At 43.0% G+C, this 27515-nt stretch overlaps 1 protein-coding gene across 2 annotated transcripts in view; it reads right to left on the bottom strand.

Annotated features, from left to right (window-relative positions):
- ESRRG (estrogen related receptor gamma) overlaps positions 1 to 24920 on the bottom strand; it is a 641686-nt gene extending 616766 nt beyond the window's left edge. For both annotated transcript variants that reach the window (XM_025358687.1, XM_025358775.1), the window contains exon 1: positions 24820 to 24920. The gene's annotated coding sequence lies outside the window, so the exon portion shown is untranslated. The remainder of the gene's footprint in view (positions 1 to 24819) is intronic.
- Positions 24921 to 27515: the final 2595 nt, after the last annotated feature.

Raw genomic sequence — 27515 nt, 5'->3', positions numbered from 1 at the left:
TAAGAGTAAGCTTTGTAGACCTTCTCTGTGAATCAAGGGAACGTGTAAGCATCTGAACTGTGTTAATCTACAGGAGCCTCATATAGGACTCAAGACAGATGAGGATGTATCTTAAAGATATGTAGGTGAGTCTTTTTATTAATAGAGTAAGTGCCAATAAGTCATGGGAAACCCATAGATTTTTTTAAGAGAATCGTATTGATAGAAGAGCTATCCACTTAGACTAAAAGAGGCAGAGAAAATACAAAATGAAAAGAGGCCAGACTGTTTCTTCGCCTTTCTACCAGCAGGAAACAGTCTGAGAAAGCAGCTCAGTTGCAGACATGGGCTTTTTTCTTTTTCATAAGTAAGGCTGATTTAAAGGTGGAACCAATATATGAGATAGTAGACACAAGAGCCTCAGAGAGTAGTTCCAAGGCAGTTAAGACTGGACCCTAATCAAGGAACTGGCAACATGTGACTGGCTTGATTTCAGAATTGCTATGGATCAGTAACTGCTGTGTGTCTCCCATCCCACCTCCCCTGTTTCTGAATGGAAGTGTTCATAAGGAGTTATCTTATCTCTGTACCACCAACATATATTGAGTAGGAGTGGGGCAGGTAACTTATCTTCAGATTAAGAGAAATCATTTTCCAGGAACTGCTTCTCTCCCTGGGAGCCCATCACATGTGGACATGATTTAGATGAGAAAATCCTGAACTTTAAACCAATGCTACAGTAGGAAGAGACTTTTGCGGGCTTGGGAGGGAGTATTTTTCATTTGGGAAGAATTTAAATAGTTTGTTATCAGAAGGAAAACCGTACTGGAATAAAAGCATCTCCAAACACTTTGTTACTCCTCCCTTTAAGAATCTGGGCCAGGCACGGTGGCTTATACCTGTAATCCCAGCACTTTGGGAGGCTGGGACAGGAAGATCACTAGAGGCCAGGAGTTCAAGACCAGCTTGGTCAACATAGTGAGACTTCATCTCTACAAAAAATTTAAAAATAATTAGCTGGGTGTAGTGCTGCATGCCTGTAGTCCCAGCTACTCCAGAGGCTGAGGCAGGAGGATTGCTTAAGCTCAGGAGTTAGTGGCTTCAGTGAGCTATGAACACACACCACTGCAAACACTGTAGCCTGGGTAACAGAGTTAGACCATGTTTCTAAAAGAAAAAAAAAAAAAGAATTTGGACTGGGAGAGAGTAGGACCCCTAATACTGTTTATGATAAGACTCATCAAAGAGATTTGGGATCGTTCCTTATACTGTGCCACAAAAAGTAAAACTATTAAGATTTAAAGATTACTATTAGTTTGATACGTGAAACTTTAAGTATTAGGTAGAAGAAAATAACCAACACACAAAAAAATTCTGGTGAGTGATGAATAAACCTTGTTGTGGGCCTTAGAGGTGTCAGGAAGCCCCATGCACTTTCTGAGTTATGTTATCCCCTCACACCTGTGGTCTCCATACAGAGGGCAGTACCAGCAACACCTTACATTCCTTACAGTACCTCTCAGCTAGCAAGATCTTGCATTCTTGCTGCACAGCAATTTGGACAAGGCTGAAAAAAAAGTAGTTTTCCCAGATTAAGGTGTCTAATTGCAGCTGTGGTCTAACTTCAGGATAAAACAGAATGGGAACATTTAGGTTTACCAAATCAGTGGGCGGTGCTTCTTCATTCCAGTCCGAGATTATTGGTGTTACTAATGTCTCAGAGTTGATTCTGAAAATAATTAACTGAACCTAAATTCAGTTTATCTGCAGAACATTTTTACTGTCCTGAATGGGGTACACCTGTCATTTGTGCATGGAGGTCCAAAGGTTTCTTTTTTTCTTTTTCTTTTTTTTTTGAGGCGGAGTCTTGCTCTATCATCAGGCTGGAGTGCTGGCTCACTGAAATCTCTGCCCCCTGGGTTCAAGCAATTCTCCTGCCTCAGCCTCCCGAGTAGCTGGGACTACAGGCACCCGCCACCACACCTAGCTAATTTTTGTATTTAGAGACGGGGTTTCACCATGTTAGCCAGGATGTTCTCGATCTCCTGACCTCGTGATCCACCCGCCTCCCAAAGTGCTGAGATTACAGGTGTGAGCCACCGCGCCCTGGCAAGGTTTGTATAGTTAACGGTGTCTTCTCTCTGGAAGGATCTGCTTTGTGTAAGGAAGAGGGCGGCACTCTGTGCTGCTGAGGAAGGAGGTTTCCATGTGTCACGCTGTGCCTTCACAATGCTACTCCTCCCTTTAAAAAGTCCTTGTCTCAGCTTTTAGGGAAAATATGACTAGGCATTTATTCTTACCTGTATTAAAATTCTCCAGCTGGGGAAAAGTAAGTTTAGAATGCAGCATTTTAAGTCTCCTCTCCCAGACTAAATAACGTGGGGGAAATATATTTATCTTTCTTCTTTGGATCTTCAGAGCACAACACAGTACATGCCATGTGGCTCCTACACAATAAATGTCAGCTGACCTGAAAAGAGTCTCATCCATGCATGATCCAGAACAGCCCCTTCCTGTCTGCCCCAATCAGCCTGGTTTTAGTTTGATAGGAGGTCAAACGTTGCAAGCTGCACCCTACAGGGCCCTCCACCCACCCAACAACATCTCTACTGCATATCCTATGCTCATGCCCTTATTCACACTTCTCTAGCTTCACTCTCCTGCTTGCTCGAACATATCAGGCATGCTCCTCCATTAGTAACCCTGTACTTGTCCCCTCTGTCTGAAATGCTCCTCCCTGAAACTTCTGTAAGGTTGGCTTCCTCATTTCCTTCAGGTCTACGCTCAAAAGTCACTGTCTCGTGGATTCCTTCTTTGTCTGCCTGATCCAGATTTCGCCCTCCCATGTTCTCTTCCCTTACTTTTTCTTTTCTTCATAGCAGGTTTCATTATCTGAGGATATATGAAACAGTTTCTTCTTGTCGATCTACTTACTCATATTGCTCACTTAGTATCTCTTCACTAGAACCTAAGCCACAAGAGCCCAGGGGCTTTTGTCTGTTTCATGACTATTCAGCCCCCAGAACAGTGCCTGATACTTAATAGCTGCTCAATATAAAGGTGATAAGTAAAAGAATAAATTCATGAATGAGTTTACAGCAGGCTAACTTCCAATCCATAGACAAGCAGTTTCCAGGATATTTCACAAGGGTAATTTTTATCATAAGAGGATGAAGAAAAGAGAGAAAACAATAAAAGATTTATTAGTGTGTGTTTTTTCCCAAGATCCTGATCTCATACTCAGCCTGTTAAAATGTCTGGATTCTATGGAGGCATTATAGATAAAAGAGATTAAGATAGGCACTTTTCCATTTTATGGATATAAATATCTTAATTATCTTAAGAGGAATGTATAAAGCCATCACCAGGAATAACAGTGATTGCTGGCAGGTCCTAACTCTGGTTGTCATCTCACTGGCAAGTTCCCAAATAGAGTAAAATGGTTTGCTACTAATTCAAACCAAACTATTAACAATCCCTGAGTTTCCTAATGTGTTTTAAGAAGAGAGCTCCTGTAGCATCTGTAAGACTTATGGGCAGCGTTTGATCAAAAAGCTGAATGTTTTGACTGTAAGGATGCCTACTTGAAATATAACATGGTAATAGAACAAATATTGTGTCTTACAATCTTATAGGGAAAGCAGTTTCCCAATGCCTCAGTATTTCAAAACCCATACTGTCAGAATATTCTTACTGAAGTCTAACTTTGATATTTCCTGTTATAATTTTGACGTCACTGATGGACAGAAAATGAAGTCAGTCATCCTGTTACTGAGACTGCAGCAACTAAGACGCTTCCTACTTGCAAAGACAATGTGGGCAAAGTTAGGGCTCTGCTTTTCTCCCACATTTGGCTGCTTTCCTTCCTCTTTGAACACTTTCCCCATTGATGAGTCTGCTCTCTCTCTCTCTCTCTCTCTCTCTCTTTCTCCCCCCTCCCCTACGTCAGCCCATTGGGCTGGTGGTAGGCATGGAGTTGGCAAGAATCTCTACTATTAGAGGATTGAGGATAAATTTAAACATTTAGAACCTTAAGAATGGGCAAGCAGTAACTGAAGACTCCTGGACAAATCAGTCAGCCTCATCAAGCCTCAATTTCCTTATCTGTAAAACTGGGATGTAAAGAATGCTTACGTTATAGGGCTTTTAGAAGTGTTCCATAAACACCAAAATGCCATATTGATGATAGTTATTAACATAAATAATAACAGCATATAGAGAGAAATATAGCATAGAGGTTAAAAAGACTAACTTTGCAGTTTTGCGTAATTGGGTTCAAATCCTTAATTGCATATTAAACAACTATGGAACCTTGAAAAGCCACATCTCTTCCCTAAGCCCCAGCTTAGTTACATGTAAGATGAATATAACAATACTTTATGGAGTTTTGTATGGATTAAGTAAAATGATTCAATAATTAAATGAAATTTTAAAATGAAGTAAAATTGGCCAGCCATGGTCGTTCATGCCTCTAATCCCAGTGATTTGGGAGGCTGAGGCAGGAGGATCACTTGAGTCTAGGAATTGGTGACCAGCCTGGCCAACACAGTAAGACCCCATCTCTACATAAAACAAAAAAAAAGTCTAGCTAAGGGTAGTGGTGCAGGCCTTTAGTCCCAGGTACTCTGGAGGCTGAGATGGATTGATCACTTGAGCCTAGGAGTTCCAATCTATAGTGAGCCATGATCATACCACTGCACTCCAGCCTGGATGACAGAGTGAAACCTTGTCTCTAAAAATAAATAAATAAATAAATAAATAAATATTAATTTAAAAATTAAATGAAATCAAATAAAGTTATTACGGAATAAAAAGCACTCAACAAATACTTGACATTATTATATATGTTATTTAACCCATTTCCTAGTTCAACCTGGTAATTTTCTCTGGCTTTCTCTTTACCAAACTGAGGTTCTTAATCTTCACTAAATGACACCATATCTTCTGCTTCTCTGGAATATTTTTTGATACTGTCATTACTTTTAGAGCATATTTATAGAGAGCAGTCTCTAAAATAATTCAGTTTAAAGAGGTTCAAGCAGATGATGTGTATTTAATGCTTCACCAAAAAGTTCAAAATTCTTTACATTTCACCAAAAGTTGCACCGACCTTGCTTTCACAAATTCATCTTTGTCACCATAAAGTCCATATCTGAAGCATCTTCCTAATCTAATAATAATAGCTAGAAATTATTTAGTACTTACTATGAGCCAGACCCTGTTCTAAGCATTTGACTGATAATAACACTTAAAATTCTCTCAACAACCCTATGCAATAAGTATACTACTCACCCTGACGTCCATGTGCGGAAACTCAGAAACCACGAGTAACATAATTTGCCCAGGGCTATACCACTAGTAAATAGCTAAGGAAAGAAATTAACCCAAACAGTCTGATTCTGAATCCTGGACTCTTAACCACTCTACTAAACGTCTTAATGCAAACACTAGCAGATCCAAGAACTACATTCAGCCTGGCTGTCTTTGTGGCCTGCAGTTACTGAATAACTGTCACATCTATACTTTGCACTGTGCAGGTCTGGCCTCAGAGTCTATAGCTCTATCTAGTCCTGCTTGCCACAGCCAGTCATTAAAATAAATATGATTGGGCCATCAGTCACATGATGCTCAATTCTGATTCTCAACAAGATCGACAAGAAGAAACTGTGGGTTCATTCAAGTAAACCATTGTTCCCTCTGCTCACATTAGAAAGGGATTATATGATCTTATAAAGGAAGAGAATGAATCACACATGCAAAAAGAATGCATACAAAAGGGAAAAATACATTTTTTGGCCTCAGTTATCTGCATAGTTAATGTGGGGTTAAGATAGGCATGGAGCCTTTAAAATGTAGATTTCAGACTGGATGTGGTAGCTCACACCTGTAACCTCAGCACTGTGGGAGGCCAAGGCTGGAGGATCACTTGAGGCCAGGAGTTTAAGACCAGCCTGGGCAACATAATGAGACCCTATCTCTAGAAAAAAATAAAAGATTAGCCAAGCATGGTGGCTTATTCCTGTAGCCCCAGCTACTCCAGAGGCTGAGGCTAGAGGATCACTTGAGCCCAGCAACAGAGACTGAAGTGAGCCATGATCATGCCTCACTTCAGTCTGCGTGACAGAGTGAGACCCTATCTCTAGAAATTAGATAGATAGATAGATAGATAGATAGATAGATAGATAGATAGATAGATAGATAGATAGATAGATAGATAGACAGAGACACAGACATAAACACAGACCCAAATACAGATACAGATAGACAGATTTCAAGAAACAGTAAAGAATGATGCATCCAATTTCAGGAGTAGAATAAAAAGAATTCTCATGCCAGTTTGGGTTAATGCAATTAAAATAGCACCATTCAGTATTGTGCACAAATAAGGTCTTGCACAAGTCAATTTTAAGGGGTCCACATCCCTAACACTTCATCCCTAACACTTCACAGAGCATTTATTGAATTAGCTTTGTTTCACCTCAGATAGAGGCTGTTTGTGTCATTATGACTAAATCCAATAGATTCAAAATATTGTTCTGTCACTCTGACTCCAAGAAACAGTGGTAGCTCTTCAACATTAATCCCTTCAGATACATGCTGTGAAAATAACCCAACAATGGACCATGTAAATCTGAATCCCTCTCTACATCTGCCCTAAGGACTGAATCCTAACCTCTCATACAAATGAAAAGAAAAAGAGCTAACAAATAAATAGTCCTGGTTACATTTCTTTTGTATCCACAAACCCTTTTCCTGTGAATTCATTCTGATTTCATTTTGTCCTGCAGCATAAGGGCATAGTTTGTTTTTATAGCATGATCTCTGTGTTTTTCTTGTAGCTCGGTTGGCTTTGATTTACTTAGGAGAGAATATCCCTTGAGTAAACATTATATGATTTTAAAAATAACAGAGGCATTATTTGAAACAAAGGTTGGATTGGAAACTAAATGTAAACTTAAGGTTTAATTACATTTTGTGTCATAATATAACTTCTTAGCCAGGGATTTAAAACACTCTACAATTGAGCCCAAACTTGACTTTCCAGTTTGTTTTCCTTCCTATTACTGGTGTGGCAGAAATTGGGTGGGCCTTGGGGCCAGTTAGATCATTTATTCACAAACATTTGGTGGACATATATTGTGTACAAGTTAGTGTAATAAGTACTTGGGGTACAAAAATGGAAAAGATTAACAGTAATAATATGTAGATGTTGCTCCATTCCTTTGAGGAGCTCACAGTCTAATAAAGAGAAACGTATACAAAAGTGATCACAAAGTATCTGAAGTAATAGAAATATGATTAATGTACAGTGAGATGCCTCCTCTTAGATTTCTCCAAAGCACCACACATTTAAACTCTCTCCAAACTAATCTTCTTCCAGGTTCCATGCCTCCATGACCACCTTTGCCGTACATCCAGGAATACAGGGACCATTCTTGACACCTCCCTCTCCCTCATCCTAGAAATATTTTATTTCATTTCATACCAAATCCTAGAAATATTTTATTATTTCATACCTAATCCTAGAGATGCTTTATTTCATCTCCACTATCACAACATTAATTCAGTATATCAGAATCTCTTCCCTGAACTAACAAGTCTAAGCATCATCCAATTACCTAACACTCAAATTCATTCTTCACAAAGTAGTCAAAATGAATTCTCCAAAAAAAAAAAAAAAAAAATGATCATGTCTTCTCTATCTCATTTAAAATGGCATCTCATTCCTCTTAGAATAAAGAGAAACTGCCTTAACATCACTTATGACGTTCTTCAGAGTCTAGCTCCTACCTCTCCTGCCTCATCCTGTACCTCACTCTGCCATCCACACCCCCACTGAACTCAGTTTTTATTCAACCCTTTCATACATCCCAAATTCCCTCTTAACATATGATTTTTGAACCACTGTTCTCTCTGCCGACAATTCATTTTTCTCATGTGGTTAATTCATCTTTCACACTTTAGTTCAAACATACCAACTTGGTGAAGTCTCCCTTACTAGGCCTCCTGTAATGAACTCATAATTGTACCATTTTTTTCATCTTCATATGATTTATCACAGTTGCAATTTCACATTTGTCTGTGGGAATGTTTGATTGATGTCTGTCTCTGCCGTTAGACTATAAGCTCCACATGTCTGTTCATTGTGTCCAGTGTATAGCACGGTGCCTAGAGACACTCATCCAATCCGTTATATTTGTGGAGTAAATGAAACATAACAAGGAAAGAGTGATGGGCTTTGCCTGGGGGAGAGTAGGGATAATGTTACAGCAGAGGTGTCAGCTGTGTTGGGTCTTCAAGAGTATATTTATATATTCTTGTGTGTATATAAATGTATGTAAGTGTATATAAATGATACACTCATTTATCAGGCAGAAGGAACACATGAGCAGAGACAAAAAGAAATGCAACATTCTGACATCGCTCAGTATAACCGAAGCTGTAGGTGTGATCCATTTTGGCGAGGGGAATAGTAAAGTGTCAGAAATGAGGCTGGAGAGATTCTGGGACTAAACCACAGAGGAACTTTTGTGCTCTGCAAAGCAATTTGGACTTTTGCCATGGGAAATCACTGAAGGGTTGTAAAAAGGGAGTAAAATGATGATCAGATTTGCATTTTAGAAAAATCTCCCTCCTGGTAGTGTGAAGGATGTCCTTGACAGGTTGATACTGGAGACAGTGTGACCAGTTAGGAGGCCATCCTACAAGACTACATGAGAGATGATGAGGCACAAACTGAGATAAAAACAGAGGATTAAGTGAAGCGGGCAGTTTCAACAGACACTTAGGAGATGAAAATGACTGGCAATAGAAAGGAAGGAAAAAGAAAAAGTCAAAGCATACCACCCTGTTCTCTGGACATCTGGGAGGGTGGTGTGGCCATTAACCAAGTCAGGGAATACAAGTTGAGAAGTTAAGTGGGGAAGATGGCCGAGTATGGTTTTAAATCCATTGAGATTTAATATTGGAGAGCCAGATTCTTGTGCCAACAAGAAAACTAACTTCCAAAATGGTTTTTCCTCCTATTTCGTCTAATAATGTTTCAGCCAAGAACATAACCACCTACTAGTGACCATATTATAAAGCCTCCCTTGCAGCTAGATGTGGCCATATGACTAAGTTCTTGATGATGTAATAGGAGCAGAAGAAGGCAACCTCTGTGCCATTTGCTTAAAAGGAAATTACTTGTCCTGAATTTCTGCTCAGATAACCATGAGTTAGGTTAACTATACAAATGACACAACACCTTGGAGGAAGGCAGGGAAGCAATATGGATATAAAGCAGACAGGCCAGATCAATCATTCCTCTTGTTGGACCACTTATTCTGTGAGAAAGAAACTTTGCTTATTTAATCCATTATATATTGGAGTTCCATTTTTATGGGATCTTCTTTTATATGCTAAATAATATAGACTTTCAAGTAGAGATATCCAAGAGACAACTGCCAACACTGGTCTGGTTCTCCAGAGGCCTAGACTGACAAGGGAGCACTAATATGAATTAGCATGTAGACAGTAGTAGTTTAAACCATGGGAATAGACCAGAAAAAGAAAAGCAATCTGAAGACATACCTGAGTTTGTATCCTGGCCCCACCTCTTATTAGTTATGTGATTTTGACTAAGTTACTGCTAAGAACCTATATTCTATAGGCCTGTAATGATACCTGTATTAAGGTAACTCTAACTACTACAAAATATCAGTCATCACATCTCAGTAGCTTAATACATTGAAGATTTCTTATTCAGATGAAGCCCAGGGATATATACAGCAGGACCCAGGCTTCTTCATCCAGTGGTTCTTCCTCCCCTAGGATCTTAAATTCTTTCATTTACAGCCACTTTCCTTCCATAGTCCATGTTGGGAAAGGCACACACTTCTTTTTTTCATTTATTTATTTATTTATTTATTTATTTATTTATTTATTTTGAGACAGAGTTTCGCTTTTGTTGCCCAGGCTGGAGTGCAATGATCTTGGCTCATTGCAACTCCACCTCCTGGGTTCAAGTGATTCTCCTGCCTCAGCCTCCCGAGTAGCTGGGATTACAAGCATGGACCACCATGTCCGGGTTTTGTTTTGTTTTTTTTTTTCTTTGTACTTTTAGTAGAGACGGGGTTTCTCCATGTTGGTCAGGCTGGTCTCGAACTCCCAACCTCAGGTGATCCGCCCGCCTCGGCCTCCCAAAGTGCTGGGATTATAGGCATGAGCCACCGCGCCCCTGCTGGCACACACACTTCTTAACCACTTTAGCTCAGAAGTGACATATATTTATTTCGTTATTGAGAGCAATTATTTGATCCCAACTTGATGCAAAACAGCCAGGAAATGTTATGCCCCTAGCAGTCACTTCCCAGCAGAAAAGCTGTCCAATGGAAATGGTGCATGAATCTTTAGTGAAGCAGCCCTTCAATAATATTCTGCTTTGTTTCTCATGGAAATGAAAAGGAATAGATAATATACCTAACAGTATATCATGCCTAAGGGGCCCTAAATAATGTTAGCACTCACCTTCTTCCTTGTCATTCTCCTTCTTCCTCCATCCTTTATACACTTCTATTATGTCCCAAATAGGCCTTCAATTTTCCCATTTCAGTGTATTAATTACATTCTTGCCTTTGTATACAAAATGTTAAGTACAATTCTCCTTTTTCTGCTCCACCAATTCCACCTCTTTACATGCACGTATATGTTCACTGCAGCACCATTCACAATAGCAAAGACATGGAACCAACCTAAATGCCTATCAATGATAAACTGGATAAAGAAAATGTGGTACACATACACCATAGAATGCTATGCAACCATAAAAAGGAATGAGATCATGTCCTTTGCAGGGACATGGATGAAGCTGGAAGCGATTATCCTCAGCAAACGAATGCAGGAACAGAAAAACAAACACCGCATGTTCTCACTTATAAGTGGGAGCTGAACAATGATAACACATGGACACAGGGAGGTAAACATCACACACTGGGGCCTGTCAGAGGAGGGTAGGGGGACAGCAAGAGCATTAGGGAAAAGAGCTAATACCTGGATGATGGGTTGATAGGTGCAATAAACCACTATGGCACACGCTTACCTATGTAACAAACCTGCACATCCCATACATGTACCCCAGAGCTTAAGAAAATGAAGTAATAATTTTAAAAACATGCCCATTTTAAAACACCAGTCTCAAAGCAATCTCCTGGAATAAGCTTTCTCTAATTCTTCATGGGCAGATGAAACACCTTGGAGCCACTATCACACCACATATAACCTCTGCATTTAGCACTTTCCAGATGTTGGTTTGATATTATAATAATTTGTGCACTCACCTTCCCTGACTACGTCTGAGCCTGAGATGCAAGCTCCCTGAAGGCAACAATTGCATTTAACTCCTCTTTGTTCAAAGTGATTAACAGAGTAAACTGAATTTAGGCTTTGAATGGAAGACACCAACACTCAGAGATTTGAGGTCTCCTAGCAATGAATGAAGAAGTAAACATTTATTCCATAACTCTGGAAAGGAGGAAAAAAGCAGTTTATCCCAAGTATTTACTCAGGTGATCACCACCTAAATTACTGGAATAGTGCTATATTTCTTGATTTCACTTTGTAAATCCATGAGGAAGCATATGTGGCAAGACCTGCTCGTGAATAAAGTATGTACTTAACGAACAATAAAGCAACATATCTTTAAATATTATTATCCCTAAGAGAAGCAAACAGTTCTGAAGAGGCTTCCTTAAGAACTCTCCATGTGTATGAATCAAGGTGGTGATGTGGCAGTTTTCTGGGTAATTTGATAAATGTCAACAACCAAACTATTTAAATCCATCCATCAGATGAATACGCCACTCTTGAGTTATCTGAGCACTTGCCAGGTCACTTTGTTCTACTTAGATATAGTCACTGCCTGAGGAAAAGAAAAAGAAAGAAAAAAAAACCAAGGTATTCGGGCTTAGGTAGCTCACTGAAAATGCCTGTATTTTCCTTTATCCAACAACGGTCCTTATAAAAGTAGGTAACACATAGAAAGGAGGTACGTTTCAGCAAATAAACTCATTCTATGCCCCTAGTCAAAGGTTGAGTATCCCTCAAATAATACAGTCTTCTGTGTATAAGAGATGGTATATGATCCCCTCTCATGCTGCCCTTCTCACACCAAATGGTCTAAGATAGCCTCAGAATTCCTGAAGGATGCTAAAACAACCCTTCTGTCTTAACCATCACCCAGCTGAAGAGACCAGAAACACATCCATGGACCCACTCCATTTCTAAATTCTCACTCCAGGGCCTCTGAAGACAGCTCAGGGCTGATCTGTATCAAGTCTGCTCATTCCCTATCCTAGATCCCTGTGCTCACTATGTTATCAGAACAATACTACACTGGGGAGGGAGGGCATTGGGATTCCATTTTTATGGTATACTCTATATCCATACCAGTACCACAAGGGTACTAGGCCTTCCAGGGGTCACAGGATTTCACTGGAGTACCCTGTAGAGCACTAGGCCTAGCAGTTGTTGTCTGTACGAAGGATGCTGTGATAAATCTGGAAAACATCACAAACCACAGTCCTCTCTCAGATATTCACAGTACATAATAGTACATACTAGACTCTGAAACATCCTACAGTGAAGAAATTGTTGAATCCATTGTTTCACAAATATATTTGTCTACAAGAAAAATCTTCAGACAAAGATTTTTGTTGACATCTTCCCTCCATAGATTGTGGGTTGGGTCCATGAGGTCAGGAACCATGCCATTTTGTTCACTTCTTTTCCTCAAGTGCTTAACATAGTATTTGATATGTTAGTAAATATTTGACAAATCAATGAATATTGTGTGGAAGTAGGGTCCCAAAGAACCAGCTCTGTAAGACTGTGTGATAAAAACATCACATATCTATGGAACACCTCAAGTAAGAACAACCTCCCTGAACTGGAAGATCACTTTGAATCTGTTTAAATCCCAATGCGTAAGGCAACATTAAAAATACATTGGTATTTATTAATATCATATGTGGTCAGACAACTTCTTCTTTCCTCTCAAACTATCTTTTCTTAGTATCCAATTAACCTAACCAAATATGTCAAGATGTTTGGTAGCTAGATCCCTGATGCTTGAATTTGCTGTATATGAGAACCTCTTGAGGGTACTATGGAAATTTCTGAGGCCCAGGGATTCGGTATTTCTAGAGCAGGGCCCAGGACTCTACATTTTACACAAATGACCCAGGTCACTCTGTCATAGGTTTTTGGATGGAATGCACTCTCAGAAAATCTCATCAAGAGATTATTGTGATAGAGGAGGCCTGTGATTATCAGAGGCCTAGGTTTGAGTCTCAGCTCTGCATCCAGACTTGTGAGGTCGTGGGCAGTAATCTCTAAGCCTCACTTTCCTCTCTGTGGGATTCAAAATATGTTTCTTTACCTAGATACCTACCCACCCACCGCATAGCACCATGTAGGAAGAAAGTATCTATAAAACCCTGCCTTGAAGCCTAACAGATACTTAACACGTATTGTTCAATAAATCAATAAATTTGCAGTTATTTCAACATTCTATAATATTAAACAAATTATATCACACCAAGTGGTACAGCACTGAAAGGTTTTCTGCTGGTTATTTAGACACAGATAAAATGCCTGGGCCAACTGTGCTATATACACCCGTGCCATCAACCTGGCAAATTCCATAGTACACTTGGCCCATGTTTATGGAAATAGTGTTGGCCAAATCACGGCGAGGCTCAAGCTCTATGACATTGGCCACAACATACAGAATATTAAAATATTTCTTCTGCTTGGTACCAGATCTTCAAAAAGCAGACTCTTTGATCTTAAGTAGGCAAATAGCAGGAGTAAACTTGCCTTGGTGTAGACACATATACAAAGGGAAGGTTCCTGCTAATCAAGTGTCCTCATCAATAATAATTAACCATTGTGAAAAAAATAGAGTGCATTGGAATACACATAATGATAATATGGTACTCTGCATATTCAATTATCTCTCTGTTCAAGAGACCTTACTATAGCCCACAGTACTCAGGCTAATTGCTATGAGCACTGCCCAGTTGCACTGCACGAATACTTTGAAAGCGTTAGACATTGGGTTGATTGTTTCCCAACTTTGTGGCTTATTCTGAAGTCTGCTTTTTGAAATAGATGTGATATTCTTCATTATTTACCTTTTGTGCATAAAATAAGGAAATAAATTCTATAACTGAAAAATCTCTGCGTAAAAGATTAATTATTAGAGATTTCCAGTTAGGGGAGTGTCAACTACATTCCCCGTGTATTGATTGATATTAATTTGCTTTTTGTGTTGGTGTTTCTTACTCTTCTGATCTTAAACACTTAAATTGCAAATGCTTGTTCAAAGTATCATTGCTCTTGGGTTAATACTAACAGCAAGAGAACTTTGCAAAGCTAAACTCATGCCACAATGTTCATTTTCTATGTTTATTATTGCCTTTTGCTTATATGTTTTGGTTATAAGCTATTTTTCGTGCCCGTGTCTTATGTTAGCAGCAACAAATGTGATTAATGACAGGTCTTATGCAGGTAAACAGGTGAATAAATCATGCCAAGTTTGGTGACCCCATCAAAAGATGGCCTTGAAAACTCACCTCTAGCTGATGGTTGCCATAAGAGAATTCAGGAGAGCAGCCCCAGCATTGCTAAACCTTCCAATGTTTCAAGAAAAGTCTAATGCATGATAGGTACTCAATAAGTATTTGTTGATTCAATACAAATATTCAGATTTTCATCTGAAATCTCTGAATTATTTTATTCTAAGCAGCATAATGTGGTAGGTAACTGAGAACATGGACTCTTGAATCAGACTGCCTGACTTAAAAACCTAGCTCTGCCATTCATCAGCTATATGACCTCGGGCAAGTTACAGAAAAACTCCCTGCCTCAGTTTTCTAACCTGTAAAATGGGGGAAAATAATAGTACCTACTTTGTAAAATTGTTTCAGTTAATTTTAAAATATTTTTTAAATCTTGGGACAATATCTGGTAGACTGTAAGAGCTACATTAGAAAGGAAACACACTGAAGCTTCCACTTAAAATAAATATGTCTCATATGTAAAAAATATTTTCACATATGTTATTCCTTTTTGTCTCCACAATAATGATCAGATAAAGGTGTTATTTTGCAGATAAGGAAACAGAATTTCCCTGGGATCCCTCAGAATGTGTTCAGGTGACAGACACACACGTACTCCTTGGCCACGCAAGAGCACTCTACACAGGTACTTAGGAAGTATCCAGTGGTTTGCCCATTAGCACACTCCATAAAATGACAAATGCAGAAATTTGATTCAAGACCTCTAGTGGACAAAATCAGAGGTCTCCAAACCAGTGTCCACCATAAGTCTTCTTACTCAATAGCTAAATAATTAAAATAAAATGAAGATCTCATCCAAACCACTGCATTCATTGTTTTTAATCAATAAATTAAGTGTCTAAAAGCAACCAATTTAAAATAATAGGCAAAGCCTTTACATTTAATAATGTCCATTGATATCCTTACTCTTTTATTAAGTTTTGTCTTAAAAATGATTTTTTTTTGCAATGATTTAATTTCTCTTCTCTCTGACTCTAAGAACTTTCTCTCTGTAACTGTACAAGCATGTCATCTGACTACTGTGGCCTGTGTGTCAGAAACTGCTACATTGGAAACACCCTGTCAACCTTTTGATTTTCCTGGTTGTTGTTGGTTTAAGGCAGCTCCTTAATGTTATTTAAACAGAGGAGACTATTTGAAATTTCTTGGTAGATGGATTTGATAATGATAATTTTAAAAAAAATAACTACTGTCATCCTGAGATAAAAGATCTCATTCAAAGGCTCGACACCTTATCTGAATAACTCAGGACTTCTTCGAAGAAAAAGGTCAGTGTTGCCCTACCTGTTTCCTTTTCTTGAACAGCACTAACTTTACATACCGCCTGATAGTCTGCTTTTGCTAAAGTTGGTTAGGCATTAAAGAAGTGTCTTCTCTTTACCTGCGTTTTAAATTTTTGTTTTGTGTTGTGTTTAATCTGAGGCTTTTCATGGATGTGTAATGTCTTTATTGTTAAAAAATAACTACTGCTAATATCCTCAGGCTGAGGTAGGAGGATTGCTTAAGCCCAGAAGTTGGAGACCAGCCTGGGCAACACAGTGAGACCCTAGTCTCAAAAAAATACTACTGGGAACTCATCAAAATTAAAAACCTCTATGAATAACAGAGCACTATCAACAAAGTACAAAAACAACCCACAGAATAAAAGAAAATACAAATATTTGCAAATCCTATATCTTAGGGTTTAATATTCAGAATGTATAAAGAACTCTCACAACTCAACAACAACAAAGAGACAAAAGCCCTAATTTAAAAATCCTCAAGATTCTGAATAGACATTTCTCCAAAGAGAATACACAAATGGCCAATAAGCACATGAAAATATACTTGGCATCATTAGTTACTAGTAAAATACAAACTGAAACAACAGTGAATTACCACTTATACCCACTAGTATGGCTATCAGAAATAAAAGAAAAATAAATGTTGATGAGGAATGGAGAAATTAAATCCCACATACATATTTCGTGGAAATATAAAATTATGCAGCTGCTGTGGAAAGCAGTATGGTTGGTTCCTAAACAAAACTGGACCCAAGACAGCAGAAAACATATGTTTAAACAAAACTTTGTACACAGGTATTCACAGCAGCATTATTCATAATGGCCACAAAGTGGAAACAACCCAAATGTCTATCAATGGATGAATGTGTAAACAAAAGGTGATATATCCATAACGTTGAATACTATTCAGTCATAAAGAGGGATGAAGAACTGACTCATGTTACAATATGGATGAAACTTTAAAACAAATGAAGTTATACGAAGATAATAAGTGAAAGAAGCCAGATATAAAAGGCCAAATGTTAAATTATTCCAGTTATAAAATGTCCAGAATAGGCAAATCCATAGAGACAGAAAGCAGTTTAAGGCATGACAGTGGCTGAAAGGGAGGGAAGAATGAGGATTGAATGCTTATGGGATGAGGCTTCCTTTTGGAGTGATAAAAATGTTCTGGATTTAGACGATGATTATGGTTGCACATCATTGTGAGTGTTGTAAAAAAAAAAGTCACCAAATTATATTCCTTAAAATGGTTAAAATGATAAATGTGATGTTATGTGAAGTTTACCTCATTAAAAAGTAAATATTAACTTGGACACCCAGTAGAAGAAGGAAGAAGCTTCTTCTTCCCATGCAAAATAATTTCACACAATATATCACCCAAATGATTTTAAGGAGTGAAATACTACATCTAGAAGATAGCAGATGACAAGTTGTCCTTATTCCCTTTATTTCATTGTGCCACTTATCATTTGCCCTTTGATCTCGAATATCATTCTTGGATTCTCATATTGATAGCAGAAACTGCAACTTTACTTATTTACCTATTTATATATAGAGAGTGTCTCACTATGTCCTGCAGGCTGGAGTGCAGCAGTGGGATCTTAGCTCAGTGCAACCTCAAACTCCTGGGCTCAAGCTCTCTTGCTGCCTCAGCCTCCTGAGTAGCTAGGACTATATGTATGTACTACCATGCCTGGCTGATTTTTCTTTTTCTTTTTTTAGACAAGGGATCTTGTTGTGTTGCTCAGGCTGGTGTTGAACTCCTAGCCTCAAGCAATTCTCTCTCCTGGGCCTCCCAAAGAGCAGGAATTGCAGGTGTGAGCCACTGCATTGGACCTGAAATGTCACCTTTCCTGATGTTACATCTTCACTTCCAAATGTTCACTAATAGTTGTGAACCAAATGTTGTCAATAGTTTAGCTAATTTGGTAATCATCAATTAATGAATATGTGTAGGAGTTTTATCTCTTCTAAATTACATTAAAATGTTTAAAATAATTGAATATTAATTATTCTGGCTAAGAGGGGGATATAATTTTTCAGAAATCAGTAACTTGAATCTTCTTTTAATTTATATGAGATCAATGAATCAGAAGCAATGACTCATCTGACAGAAAAAATAAAGAACATGGGAGACAAACTAAGTATTCATCAAGCCTTCCTGAAAAAGAACACATACATTTTCTTCTACAAAGAAATGTCTTTTATTTTTTTTACTATTAAGATGTTGACAGTACAATATAGCTTAAATAAATTGGATCAATAGAATATACTATATTGTCCCAAATTTAATTTTTGTGAATTGTAAACTCCTGTCAAATAGGTTGTACAGGTGGATATGTTGCAAACAATCTCATTTAAGCACATACTTGTTAAAGCAATTAATGGCAGATTCAGTTGAATTAGAGAATGTAATTCTGGAGAAGTATGCTAACGTTAAATGAAAAGTTCTGAAAATAAGTTCAGTTGTCCATTAATTGCAAAGTTCCAATTTCCTGAAGCTATGCTAAATACCCAAGCTGTGATTTTTAAATACCTCAAAGAAAATTTCTACATAAAAGGCGTGTTTATCTTTTATGACATGTCTATTTAAATGTTCATATGACCATAATTATTAATGACCAGGTTTATTCCAAATAGAAAAGAAAAAAAAAAGTGAACAAGTATTTCAATAATTCAGGTTAAAAAAAACTTCAGTTTCACCTCAAGCAGGTGTGTAACTCAGGTGAAAGTAAAGGCAGTTTTAGCTAGAACTACCTGGAGAACTGAAGAGGGAGTAATCCTGTCCCACGGAATCCAAACATATCTGGTTCATGTGCTGTTATTGTAAGGAAATTTGAGAAATATAGCAACTGAAACCAACCTGTTGAAGGTGACCAAGAACTGGATGAAAGTAAATGCTTTTATTTGATGTCAAAATGAAGTGAGATATTGGAGGGCGCAGAAGACTTTGGAGGTTGCATATGTATTCAGTGGTCAACTTCTAAAAATGCTCTGCCAGAATACAGCCCTGAATGTGTGGCTAATACAGTCACATAATTGGAGAATTGTATTTCTTCACTTAAGGGGAAAAATTTGAGTCCAAATTGGTGAGACATAATAGAAGAGTATCAAGTTAATTGAAATTCCTTGTCAAATTGTCACTTAGTTCTCTGGGTTCTCCCTAATTCCCTCCGTCCTGCCATCTGGATTTCAGGCCTCAGCTCTTTGCCTTGAAATGTGTAAATTTAATGACCAAATAAAATTCTGGAAGGAGATTGTGCTCAGTTCCTCTACACACTCACCTCTTAGAAAAAGAAATCCCAATAAGGGAGAGCACAAGATTAGGAAGACCCCATTGCTGGAGTTCTGGAGTTGCTGACCCAAGAAAGATGGCGTTGGGGATCAGAGTGAAAAAGGAGGGAGGAAAGGAATTGTTCCAACTTTTAGGAAAAGTTTAGCCATTGCCTTCATCCATCCACACTCAGGAATTTTTATTTTTTACATTTTGTAGAGAGGGAGGTCTCACTGTGTTGCTCAGGCTGGTCTCAAAATTCTAGAGTCCAGTGATCCTCCTGCCTTGGCCTCCCAAAGTGCTGGGATTACAGGTGTGTGACACCTTGAGCTAGGCCGAGTAATCTTTATTCTAGTCAAAGGTCTAGCTGGGGAAAGGGAGATGAACAACTGGGATTGGTTCTCAGGCCATTTTAGTACCCAGATGACACAGCCATGCTGGTAGAGAAGGCAGGATGGTGGCTGAGGAATTACAAGTGGGATTGAGAAAGGTGGAATTTTAAGGCTCATAAAGTTATCTTGGTCTGGGATGGTTCAAGCTGATTATCGCATCCCTGGCAACTTAGCAGCCAGTAGCACCATGAAAAACACAATTTAGGAACTGTCAAGAGATTATGCTTTGATTATTGGTAAAATAGTGGCTGCCACTTATAACCATGATCTAAGGCCATCTAAGAAAAGCAGGGCCCGTATGCAGATGGGCACAGGTACCCAATTCTGTCCAATTCCACGTGCATGGACGCTCTCTTGTTGCCTCTTTTTGGGGGTTACAGGTGTATGGTTACCCTTTCCTTGCCTCGTTTTGGGGGTTACAGGTCACAGATCTGAAGTATTTGTAAGAGGACAATTCCTCTTCCTGCCATTTTCCAGAGTTGCTTGAAAACGAGCTAATTTGGAGGAAGTTAAATCTCTTCTTTCTTCACTACCTGATTTGGAAACAAATGGGCCTCTCCGTTTTCTGTCACCACCTCCCTTCCATAACCCAAAAGTTTGTTGTCTAGTTTTGTCTACATGATAGAAATGCCATCTTTACTCACAACGAGAAGGAGAACTTGGGGTCCTTCCTATCTAGAGCCCCAGACTATGAGTAAAGACCCACAGCTCTAGAGGCCACGCCACAGAGGCCTAGCGTGGAGAAGCACAGGCCAGAAAGGAGCCTGCTGTTGGGAGCGCGAACTAGAAAGATATTGCCAGCATTGCCGCATGGAGAGCTGAGCGAGTGAGTCTCACAGCCAGAGCAAGTCACTATCCTAAGCGACAGAAGCTCCGGAGTTTTAAGATCCCGTCAAAGGCGGGAAAAGCCCTAATGCTTCAAAACATTCTTGAAAGCGGAATGAATGATTTAGACTCCAAACACTCTGCTCCCACCGCTACCCAGGAGCCTGGCGCCTAGCGCCCCATCTTCAGGACCCAGAGTTTACGCTAAAGCAAAATTGCCAGAGATACTAGGAGCCCGCGCTCAGGCCTTCTCCAACTTTGGCCAACACTTGAGCGACGCCTGTCATAGAAACATTTTGGGGATGGGGTATTTAAATGTATCTGAGGGTCCTTGGCTAACCAACTCCTTCGCTCTCGAAAGTCGTGGGCTTTTCAAACTAAACAAGGTGGAAAGAAAGACAGCTGGCAATGGGGTTTTTCTTTTTCTTTTTTTTCTTTCTTTCTTTCTTTCTTTCTTTTTCTTTTCTTTTCTTTTTTTTTAACTGTGCTTTTCCTTTGAGTCTTTCCCTTGTCTCTTTTCCTCAGAAAGTAAGCCTTTCTTACTTTGACCTGTTCTCTCCTTTCCTTCCCTTCTCACTAGGGCTTAGGGCAAAGATCAACAGCTAAGATAAACCCTTAACCAAAGAGCTGAGCGCATTTACTGTTGGGGAATAGGGCTGAGAGCTACTGAGACATCGCACCTCCAGCACCTGAATTCCAACATTGATAGGTCAGTGGCACCGGTTTCTGCCTATGAAGATGTACTAAGTTTCGCATCTACCCATATCCCCGAATGTGGCCCAGAGTTAGTGGCAGAAACTTGTTTCTGCTTTTAACTGGGCAGTTGAGTTTTGGAAAGCGGTTTTGGGAGGGCCACGTTGAGAATCTGGGCAGCTCAGGGCCAGATGTGGGCGCCCCGGGTCCGGTATGAACCAGATTGCTGCTGCAATGTGAGCTTGGGAGGGACTGGGGATTCGGGCTGGGAATAGACCACGCCCCAGCCCCCATGGTTTGTGACGGGGAACTTCGGACGCACACACTCTGGGGAGCACCGACACAGGCTGGCGCTGGATCTTCTCTCCTTGCCAGTCTATCTGCAAAGGCCGCCTGGGCACTTTTGGGGGAATGTGGCCAAAAGGGGACTCTAATTGCGACTTCTACAGAGGAAGGAGAAATTGGTGGTGCCTAAGAAGTTCATCTGGATGCGCGCACTAAGGGCACAGGGCCCTGCGCGCCAGAGAAGCGAAGCCAGCGGTCTCCCCTTACTTGTTATTAATTCCTCTCTACCCCCGCTCTGGCCTCTCATTTTCGGCCTCACGGATCCAAGCCCCGGGTTTATTTTCAGTCACAACCTTCTCCACATCCCGTACCCCGAAAAGTGTGCCTCAACTCAGGCGGGAAAGGGCACTTTGACCCACCGTGCGCGAGTTTCCTGCCAGCCGCGGCGCGCCTGCGAGACAGAGCGCCTGGCCGCAGCTCCGAGCCTACAGCTCTTCCCCGCGCGTTTGGCGCGGCTAAGCTTCTCTCGCTCCGGGCTGAGGCTCGAGGAACCTCGCCAGCCTGCTGTCCCGTCCCCTTGACGTTTGATTTCTAACACCGCATATTCTGCGGCTCTGGTATTTAGAAAAAGAGGACAAGGTCAAGGCCTATGGACCGACCGCCGCGATCCGCTTGCACCTTTGCTCTCACAGCAAGCGAGTCCTGGCCGCGCCGCTGGAAAAAGGTGTCGCAGTTCCCAGTGTACCTGGAATTCAGAGACCTGACCCTGACTCTACTTCCGGCTAGCCACAGCATGAGACCACGTCCTTCCTCTCCTTTCCCCGCTTTCCGCCCAGGGCGGTTCTGAGATTTTGATTAAGAGAGATCTGTCCCCGCTCCGCGTAGGGATGGTCCCAAATGGCCAGGCTTCCTGGGCACCGCGTCCTCATCCCGAGGTCGGAGCCACTGCGAAAGGAAAGGTCTCCATCTGGACGCACCTCGTCCCCTCCCCCAGCGCGCCGGGCCGCGCTCCACGGCCAGCTCGGGCAAGCGCTTTTACCCCTCATCACCCTCGACCCGCCCAGCCCCGCACAGTTTTATTCTTTATGAAACACACACGCGCACCCCGCCTCCCACGTAAAGGCCAGTCTTGACTCATTTTGCGCCCAGATGCAAACTTAACTGGAAGTTGAGAGTAGTGCCAAAGAGGTGAGGGGAGGGTAAGAGATGCAGCGAAATAGAGAATGAGAAGGGAGAAATCAAAGAGGGAGGAGGGACAAGAGAAAGAGAGCGCGTGGAGCTGCAGGTTGAAGGGGCAGAGGCGGAGGCCAAGGACTGAGCAAGGGGCGCGCGCAGCGGCGGCGGCGGCGGTGGCGGCCGCGGGGCAGCTGCGTCTCCTCCCAGCCTTTTCGCTCGCGCGCGCGGAGCGGGGTCAAGCGCGGACTCACATTCACCGACTGCAGAACTGTTTTCCTTGCTACTACCAGAGGGTGTTTCGGGGTTCCCCACGGTCTTCTCCCTGGCTGCTTGCCGCGTGAGAGCAGAACTAAAACAAAACAAATCACGGGACAAGACGGAGTCGGGCCGCTGGGCGTCTCCGGGATCGCTCTCACTTTGCACTCGGAAGCGGGCGCGGAGATTCGGGCTGCCGCGTGTAGCCTATAAATAGCAAACTTTTTGACCGAAGCAACTAACAAATGAGAGGAGCAGTCGTGCATTTTGCCCCCCTTTTCCGGGGACAACCTTAATCCCACCCCCGCCTCCCTTGCAGTAGTTGTGAGGGGACAGATTGGGAGAGAGAGATGAAATTCAATTTTAATAGAATTTACAGTAGTATTGTTACTTTTGCGGAAGGGGGAAAGAATCGCGCCATTTACCTGACCCTCCCTACCCACCTACCTTTGCTACCCTTCTCCCCCACCCAGCAACTGGTACTGGCTGGGAAGGGCAAAGAGCTCTCAGGGCGGCTGGCTGTTGAAGCCAGGGGGCGGAGGGGGATCCGGAGCCGGGTTTCCCTCTGGGAGTACCGGAGTGACTGGGAGGGAAACCGGGAAGCAATGCCAGGAGTTGGCGTTTTCCTGAGGTACTGGGACAGGAATTTAGGTAACCCAGAATTTTGTATGGAAGTGCGAAAGGTGAGTGCAGAAGGCACAAAGGAGTTCCTGCAGTGCAGATTTCCTTCCCCAGAAGCGACAATAACCCACTCAGCAACTTTACTTCAACCCTAGGCTCTGGCCTACCGGGAGGGCAAACGCGGGCACCCGGGTCACGTCATCGCTTGCTTGGGGGCGCCAGCTCCAGGGTAAGCGCGAGCTGCGGGCTAGCGCCGTGGGGTTTTGCCATGGGGTCTTCCTTACTAATCATCCCGCACGCCCTCAACCCTGTCCCTGGACGCCCTTTTGCTGCACCCGCTCACACCTGCAGACCCAACGGATGGGATCTACTTGACTGAGATTCCTGAACACAACTTACTGCCCGCCCTTCCCCTTTCCTTTTGGCCAGGCCAGATTGTGGGTGGTGAGTGGCTCAGTAAGATTTTCATTTTGATTCTAGGTGCTTCCTTAAAAATAAAGCCCCCCCGAAGATAACAGACACTCGCTCCATACACCTGACTCCCCCAGTTCATGAGGTTGCTACGCTAAATCTATCCTGAATGGTGCACAGAAACCAGGGTCAATAGGACGATCAATACGGCTGGGTGTGGGGATTGAGGAAATTGAAGATTTTGCAGCTGACGCCAGGTACCGGGAGAGGAGAGTCCGCAAGTGCAGGGAGGTTGCTCTGCTCTTCTTTGGACGCTTTATGCCTCAGCGTCAGGCCTGCGAAGTGGGGGCCAAGCCAGTCCCGTGGGCCTAAAGGCGGCCAGTAGCAGTAGCTGGAGGGAGAGGGGAGGGAGCCGGGGGACGGTGGTGCTTTTTCTTTCCAGTGCCCCACCTCTGCCCAATGCCAGCAGCGCTTACCCTACACAAGAGGTGAAACACCCAACCTCTACTCGTACCCCAAAGGGCGAAAACCAAAGAGGGTCCCCCATGCAGTTTATGCGGTGGTGCTGCTGACCCAATCGCGCCTTTCCTTACACCGCTGCCCACCAGTTACCTCCTCCTAAGACCGCTTCCCGCTAGTTACCTCCTCTTAAACGCAAAGGTTACTCTGTTTTCCCCAGAATCCAGTTTGGAAAGAGTGAAAAAATGCAGAAATTCTAGGGGGGGCTACAACAGTAGCTCCCCCTGAGGGGTGTGCCCACCGCCCATGGCTCCACGCAGGCGTTTGCGCGCGTCTCCCTTTCCAGACCCCGCGAAGACCGCGTCCGGGGCGCGAGAGCTGATGGACCGCTCTTCCCAGGCTGCCCCAAGGACCTGGGAGGCTCCGGTGCCGCCCTCGGGTCCCGGTCCCGAGCGCGCTTAAGGGTTCTCAAAGACCGGGTTGGAAGGAGTACAGGCGTCCCGGGTTACCGCTGCCGGGCTTGTGCGCCCCACGCCACCTACCTGTCCGGCCTTCCGGCTCCAATTGCTGACCCGATTAGGGAGCCCGGCCTGGAGCCCTGCCTGGAGCCCGCTGCCTCCAGAGGAGCCCGCCCTCGCCCTCCCCCGCGCGCCTCCGCTCTCTTCTGGGACGCCTGGCCAAATGCGGGGCGGTCTCTCGCGGGCCATTGGCTTGGGCCACCGTTCCGAGTCAGCTCCTAGGATTTCCCCAGGCTTTGCAGCCCCTTTGTGGGTCTAGGCCAGCGCCTCACCTTCCACCCTATTCCACTCCAATCCCCTTAGGTGCCCCCGCGTGCCTCCTCCAGAGTCCAGGCTTTGAAACTGCAGCAACTCCGCAAAGAAAGCCGTTGGGCAAACCTCCTAGCGGGCCGAATGTGGAGGTCGGGTGGGTGGGTGGGTGGGTGGGTGCTCGTGGCATTTCTCAAGGTTCTGGGTGTTCGTAACTAGGGGAACAGGCCCTATGGGGACAGAAATGACAGACGCACGGACAGCGTCCCTGTGGCAGTCTGCAGCACGAGGTTCACGTCTATTGTTTCATGCCTCCGGGAGAGCTACCCTGCGTGATAGATCTTTTCAGATTCATCACTGGAAGAAAAACCCTGGTGATAACGATTATCTCCCGCTCGCGCTATCTCTCCATCGCCCTAATTCATCTCCCTCTCGCTCCAGCCCCTTGGGGAGACTAGGAGGGCTAGGCGCTGGCAGGAGGACCGGCCAAGCCGCTGTCCTCGGACGGAGGGGAGAGGGAGAGGCAGGAGGCCACCTCATTCGTCCCATTCCGCTTCGGGCTGGGAAAACAGGACACGGAGGGTTTCTTTCTCTCTCTGCCAAGCCTCATGCTTCTTTCAAATGATTTTAGTCTGGTGCTCCGGTCTATCCATATACATTTCCAATCTCATGGCTCATAAACTATTAGCAAAATGGTTTCATTATTCACCTTCTGTATCCTACAAAAGGGAGAAAAGAAAGGAGCGGGAGGAAGGCACAGTGGGGGCGGGGGACAGTCGTCGGACACTAGTTAACAATGATGCCTCCGGTGTTTAAATCATGGCTCAGACTGCCTTCTTCAAGCCGACACTCAACAAATCTGGTCTGTTTCCAAGGATCTGTAGCCGACCCCTTCTCCCCCTCCCCCTCTCCTCTCTGTCTCTCTCTCCATCCATCACTATCCATCTCTCCTTAATACTTGGTATTCTGGAAGGACCAGATGAATAGCCGAGATACTGCAAATCCATTATTTGCTTCATTAGGTGTCATCAATAAGGCACGCCCTTTAGATACGACACACATAATTAATTGGTTAGATTTGCTATCCCCGGCCCCCTTTTGGGTGGTGTTGGTGATGGGATCATGTGGCATCCCTGAAACCAAAACATGTTAAGACAAAAGTCTAGGATGATAACCAGTAAGTTGACTCAGAGGTCGGTGTGGCCTTAAGGTGCCCAACTGAGCAGCACCAAATCCTTCTATGGCTTCTGCAAGTACGGAAGTTGCAATGAATGCTGTGTGGGAGTGTGGGTGAATGTGGGCGTGCATAGGAGCGCCTGCCCCTGTGAATGTGTATGGGCAGGAGAATGAGGAGGGATGTGGGCGGGGGGGAGGGGTGCTAACAGATTTCAGAAAGAGGGAAGATGCAGCCAACAGCTCTTACTCAAGGTCTTTGGTGGATTCTGAGAAGTGTCACACACACACACACACACACACACACACACACACACACACACACACAGTCAACCCAAATGAAAACACAAATAGAAGCAAAGTGACACGTGGAGGCCTGAGAACCGAGGGCAAAGGGCTAAATAAGGTAGAAAACTGCGGGCAGGCGGGAGCTGGCAGATGCAGCCTTGGGCCAGTGGAACCCGGACCTGCTCCTCCGATGAGGTCGATGATGATATTAGGTGTCTCCGTGAATACTGTTACTTTTCATATAAATATTTTTTAAATCTAGAATGACTATCACTCCCCCTCCAATACATACGTACCCTTCCCCTTCACTTTTTGAAAATACAAAGGACGCTAGGCAAGCGAGCTTGCGGTAATTATCCCTGGATAGAGAAACCAATCTGGCTGGGAGAGGCCCCTCTGCAATCGCCGGCGGCGGCGGCGGCGCGCGGGCCCGCGCAGAGGCCGGGGACTTCGGGCGCTTGCTAGGTCACCCGCGCCGCGCGGCCGCCGCTCGCCAGCTATTTAATATACATGGGGTGGGAACCGGGCGAAGCGGATCTCCGAGCCTGCCTGTCTCGCAGAAAAAAAAAAAAAAAAAATCAATTTGCTATTTATTTTTGAAATATATAGATTTAGGGAATTTTTTTTTTCCAGCTCAACCCCCTTCAAGAATGGCGACTCACATTTAATTACGTCTTTTAATGACTTTTTCCTTATTTGCCATCGCTATTTCACGTTAAGGGCGGGGGCGGGGTGGAGTTTCTTTGGGGGGTTTTCAATTCTGGTATCTTCAAAAAGATTTGCCTTATGTGTTAATTGCATGCTGTTAAGCACATCTGGGACTGCGTGCTGACCAACTCAGACCAACTTTTAATTAACACATTGACCCAGAGAAGAAGCAGCCGCCCAACCTCCCCCTCTAAATATGTATATTAGTCGCGCGGAGGCGGCTCGGCCCGCGCCGCCAGATGCAAGCGAGGAATTGCCTGCGTCGAGGGGCGGGAGGGGGTGCAAATTGCAACCGTTCTCTC

This window comes from Theropithecus gelada, chromosome 1 (assembly GCF_003255815.1).
Source record: "Theropithecus gelada isolate Dixy chromosome 1, Tgel_1.0, whole genome shotgun sequence".
NCBI lineage: Eukaryota > Metazoa > Chordata > Mammalia > Primates > Cercopithecidae > Theropithecus > Theropithecus gelada.
This window is presented reverse-complemented; position numbering and strand designations above follow the sequence as displayed.